Here is a 6,123-nt window from a genome sequence, read left to right as displayed (position 1 = left end):
CAGTGTCAATTTGTAATATTCTTGGGAACTCTTGGAACCTGTGGTTTTCAATGAAATAATATAGTTGTGCAATCAGAGAAATGTCAAGGCTTAAATCCTCGAACAGGTGTGTCCATTGTGCTACCACCAGTACTAATGTTTGAAAATGTGGTCTGCAGTAGAGCTCAAGTTTAATCTGATTTTAAGTCTTTGTTTTTCGACTAACCAAAACCAGAACAAATGTTTTTTCTTCACACACACAGACCTATAGCAACAGCCAAGATCATCACCACTTGGTGCTCCAAACTAGGACTTGAAGCGAAAACTAGACCCCAAAAAAATCTATAAAGCGTGTGTGTGTGGCACTCATCATAATTGATTAATATAAATTGACACAAAGCAGGCTGCAAATATCTATATTTAGCAGTAATACAATAACAATGCAATGTAACTGAAGATAAAAAAAGTCATAGCAAGGTGTACAAAGAGTCTTTTGACCACATAGACAAAGTAGCCCATGGAGGAGCACTGACTGTAGAGACAGCAAATCACACAAGCACGAAGGATGGCAATCAGGGTATACAGAGAGTTTTATTTACTAAAGGCAAACGGCTGTTTACTTTGCAAGGAAAATTTGCACTTTGCAAGGGAATTTGCCCCAGAGCTTTGTGAATGTGGTGAAGCTCTGCTGACTTCCATCATCCAATAATGTGCAAACAAAATTTTTTTTTTTTCCTAGCATGTGATTGGGAATTCTTTGCAAAGAGAAGCTTCATCACATTCACTAAGGCTGCTTTCACACTTGGGCATTCACTGCCAGTGCATCGCCTCAGTGTGAAAGCACTCGGGCTTTCACACTGAGTCTGCAGGGGAGCCATTTTTCAGGCGCTTTACAGGCGCTATTTTAAGACGAAAAGCTCCTGAAAAATGCCTCAGTGTGAAAGGGGTCTAAGCGCTAGGGCAAACTCCCTTGCAAAGTGCAACTTCCCTTGCAAAGTGAACAGCATATTTGCCTTTATATCAACCCCAAAGTGTACTAAAGCAGTGCCACCTTAACAGCATCATGGACCCCTAGGAAAAGTAATGCATTGGGGCCCCTACCAGGGAGATGGTGACCTGCGGAGCGCGTGTCGTGGTAAACAATGGGTGTGGCTAAATTATACTACATACTGGATGTGACTTTTTTGTCTGATTAGGAATTTTAGTCAGATTTTTTGCAATTTTGTAATTATTTTTTACAATTTATTTTGTTTTTTTCTTTTTAATTAATTTAAATGTAATATTTGTTTTTTACATTTTTTTTCACAACTCTGTTTGGGGGGGTCTTTAGTGAAATATCAAAAGTCTAGAGACTCTGAAGTATCACTTTTGAGACAGAGAAAGGGACTGAGGAAACACATTCCCCAGCTTCAGCTGCACTGCAAATGAATGAAAAGGAGATAGAGGCTCCTGTTCTTTCATAAACTGAAGCATAACAAATAATTTACTATGCTTCAGTTATGAATGAACACAGTAAGTGATCAGTACCAAAAAGGAAGGGACTGGTAAATGTCACCGGCCCCTTCCCTGCTCTCTCTATCCTGAAGAACCCCCTGCTACCAGCGGGAGAGGATAGGACTGTTAGCGCTGCAAAGGGGGAGGGAGCAAACAGGGGGGGCCAGGCAGCAGAGCAGGGGGGAATCTGATAGCCATCAGTACGACGGGTAAGGGGAATAGCTGGAATTGATCTTTTGTGGCACATCCTTTAGCTGCTATAGTGAACGCCTAAAAGGATCAATTCCAGTTATTTCCCCTACCTGCCCCACTGATCACTCACTCAAAACACATGCAATTCCCCCTGTTGAGATGGGGGGCGGGGACTTCAGTAGCCCCCCATGCACCTGGGGCCCTTGGGCAGTGCCAGGGGTGCCCGTGCTATTAGAATATTATAGAATATGTTACCCCAGCATTTCATATTCCTGATGTGTCTGCTGTACCATGTACTTGTGTTTAAAAAGTATCCTGTTCTCTTTCTATTGCTTCCTTTTTAAAATAGCTGGTAATCCTGCCAGTCCCCCTGCTTTCCTATTAAAGCCCCGGTTTACACTATAACCCTATAACACTATAACCCGCATGTGAATCTCACAGGAACTGCACCAGATTTCTGTGCAATTCACATGTGATTCAGTGTGGTGCGATTAATTTGAGCCTATTCAGGCACCTTTTTTGGAGCCGCACTGAGATTGTTTTGTACTTTGCGATCTGGTGCAGCCAAATCACACTGCATTTGTGATGCGTTTGGGGTGTCAGTAACTTTGGGTAAGTTTAAAGAGAGACAACGCACACAATGGGGAACTCCCAGTCCAATTTGCAAGATCCTCTTTCAGGTGCTCATACTCAGTGTGTTCTTACACACTACAGCAGAAACAAGTAAAAGGTTTGAGCCGGCAACTCTGTAGTCCATATAGCGATTTTAATAGTTGGTTGCAAAAAGTGACAAGCAAAACAACAGATGCGTTTTGGCAAAAGCCTTAGTTGTTAACTTTGCATTGGCATCTGCAGCAAATCACAAACACAGTGTGATTGCAATGTGGTGCAGGAAATGCGCAGGGATCACTGCGTTTCCTGCAGCGCATATGTGTGTACCTTTCTTCAAATTGACCACGCATGAGAGCACATTCACCTTAGTATGATCAGATTTGTGCTGACCCCCACTCCCTGCATTTGCTTGGAAGATCGATGTACTACTGCTTCTCCACTACCACCCCTTCACAACCCTTTTGCATTATATGATCACTTATAAAAAAATTTAAAAGAAATTTAAAAAATGTATGTCATTTTTTTATATATGTACTGTATACACAAATGTTTGCCTTAAATTTCTATTTTAATCTGAATGGAATGATTTACAAGGTAAGGGGTCACACATACTTTAATTTGAACCATAGCAAGTTCACACACCACGGGAAAAAAAGAAAAAGATTTATTTAGTGTGGCTAAGTAATGGACCAAGGGTGAAAAGTATGGGAGCACAAAAAGTTCCAGATAGGTAATATAAAGTGAAATAGTCTGTTTTGGATGAACAATAATCTTTATACACTTGTGGCAGCACCTCAGAACAGACTGAAGAATTCTCCGTAATGATAAGAAAAGAACACCAGAGGGCATCCACCTTAAGGTAGCATTAAAAAGACTTTAACAATGAAAAGGCAATAAACAACTCACAAACGTGGCAGAATATAGTGCCTGTCATGGAGTCTTTTCGGCATACTACCTATGTGGATGAAAAGTAAAGCACTCAGTTCACCGCCATGGCCAGATCATGGAAGAAACCAGGAAGCAGGCTAAAATCCAGGGATCAGAAAGCCCAGGATTGTGGAGAGCATGGATGGACCATAAGCAACATCATATGTCGCTATAAATCAAAATAGGATTGGCTACACGTTTCTGAGCCACCTAGGCTCCTTTCTCAAATGGTAGAACCTTTGTGAAAGGAGCTATTTGTATTCAATCAGGAATACATTTCTCAGCATTCACAGGGTGACAAAGGAACGTCCAGTAATGGTAGCCCACTATAAGTTGGTGATCACCGCCATTACCAGTATATCGTCATAGCTGCGTAAATTCCAGTATATACTGTATACCATAGTTTGCAGACGCTAAAACTTTTGCACAAACCAATTAATATACACTTATTGGGATTTTTTTTTACCAGTATGTCAGGTCACCAACGGCAGGAGAAGGACGCTAGGACCCAGCATCTCCACCAGCACTTCACATGGGCCTTTATAAGGAAGCCTGTCAGTGGTTGAAGTTGTTGATTGATCTTCAGCTTGTTACCTGTGTTTTCTTGCTCCTGTGATCCCTAGCTTCTTACCTGGCTTGATCCTTACCTGTCTCCTGCCTGTCTCCAGTGTCTGACAACCAGCTTGTTTACCGAATACCCTCTGCCTGCTTCTCATGTTGACCTCGGCTTCCACCTGACTTCGTCGGCTCTGCTTCCCACCTGGTTCCTGATCCTGGCTTGTGTTGACTATCCTACTGTCTCAGTGATTCTACAGACCTATCACATTCCACAGATGCGACCTGCCTGCAGACTCATGTTCATCACATCAGCAGTATTCCTGAGTCCTTCTACAAGCAATTCCATAGGTGTCCTGTGCTACTTTATGCCTGACTCCTCCTGTCTCACCTTCAGGGGAGACAGGGAACTTAGCTACAAAAGAAGCCCTCTCTCCTTTGACCTCAAGCACCTGGTACTTGATATATTAGCAGAATACATTTTGGCCTAAAATTTATGAAGACATTCGATTTTTTTTTTTGATATGTTCTTTAACAAAAAGTAGTAAAAACTTTTTTTTTTAATTTTCGGTCTTTTTCATTTATATAATAAAAAACTCAGTGATGATCAAATACAACCAAAAGAAAGCTCTATTCATGTGAAAAAAATTATATAAATTTAAAATGCATACAGATTTGCATGACCTCACAATTGGCAGTTAAATTAGCACAGTGCTGAATAGCAAAAAATGGCCTGGTCATGAAGGGGGTAAAACTTTCCAGAGGTCAACTGGTTAGTTGCGAATGTGATTTAGACATTTTATTTCATAAATCTTACACTCTCAAATTCCTACATTTTTCAGCACACTTGAAAGTTTTCCTATGCCTGCCCTATATAGCCTCACAACAATGAGAAGGAGAAAGAGCTGCCCAGTCATAGGCTGCCTGGCCAGTTTCAACCTTCAGCACACCACAGTGGACTGCGTATTTTGTATACATAGCTCCCAACTGTCCCTGATTTGGAGGGACTGGTCTGATTTATATAGTATAGTGTATAAAATGCACTTTTTATCTTTCAAAAAGTGTTTCCCAGTGCTAAACCTTTCATCCAGTTTCTAAATTGCTACATTTGTAAATCTCAAAAGCCAGTTTAAAGCAATAGTAGTGATAAAAATAAGTACTTGTGGGTTTAACTATAATTTTTTTTGTATAATTCTTCTTTAAGGGGGCATGGCAGGGGGTGTATCCTATGCCTGCATAATTATGCTAATAGGTGTCCCTCGTTCCCATCTCAAAAAGTTGGGAGGTATGTGTACATGTATTATTTCATAAAAGTTTAATTCAAAGTTAGATTTAAACCCAAAATAAAGGCCATGGCTAATTATATGTCTGGCAATTTGTTATTTTTAATTGTTGTTTATATTGGGCATTTTGGGGTGGGATAGTGAACTTGTACAAATAGGTGACTGGATGACTTAGTGATCACATAAGACTGTTTCGCAGAATCTTTATGAAGTGCATATCATAACAAATGGTGTGAACCACCATTTTTAATATGTGTCAGATACTGTAAAGACAAAATAAAGATTGAACAGCAGCATTGGTTTTTACCTTTGTCTTTTGAGCTTTCCAAACAATCATCTATCACGATAAGCTGACAACACAATCCAGTGTAATGATTGTGTGTTTGTCTTCACTGTAGCAGCATTATTATGTGTGACATGTAGGCGATATATTACAAATATAAGCTTTACGTAAGCCATGCTCTATTTGTATTGGTGTTTAGAATTAGACTTCTCATAGTTTTGGGAATGGTCTGACTATACCTGCCATATGGCCTCCAGTCAGAGGTACACCAGATACATGTATGAGAGTTTTCCACACTGAGGTTTACAGCCATTGCACCAGCGTCCCTGGAATGGATTTGTTGGAATGCTCAAGTGGGCTCAATTTATTTGGGCACACTTACATGGGCCTGCAGCTGCCTCCCACCTTCTATCCCATTTAATTAGTAGTTATTTATCAATTGTGGTTGGTTTATTTCAATAATGTTAGAACATGAATAACTGGTGTATTGTCTCATTAAGAATTTAGCTCACCTGGCTGGACAGGTGTGATTAGCCAATCAAAAGTAAGAGAACCTGCCAGAAGGTGTAGGGCTCATTATAAAAGGGTCCCATCGCAGGTGTGTCTTCCTTTTGGGATCATCACAGCAAGAGAGCTACAACACTCTGCCAGAATTGAGAGCCTGCTACGTAGCATGATAGAGAAGACACAAGCCAGCGGCGGTGAAGAAAAGCTGCGCAAGTGTCTGCAGGTAGAGGCAGCTGGAGATTCCAGACATAAGAGGGAAGAAGAGGCTGGAGGATCAACGCCATTACAAGC

The sequence above is a fragment of the Aquarana catesbeiana genome, linkage group LG08, assembly GCF_042186555.1.
Source record: "Aquarana catesbeiana isolate 2022-GZ linkage group LG08, ASM4218655v1, whole genome shotgun sequence".
In the NCBI taxonomy this organism is placed as follows: Eukaryota; Metazoa; Chordata; class Amphibia; order Anura; family Ranidae; genus Aquarana; species Aquarana catesbeiana.
Note: the sequence above shows the minus strand (reverse complement) of the source record.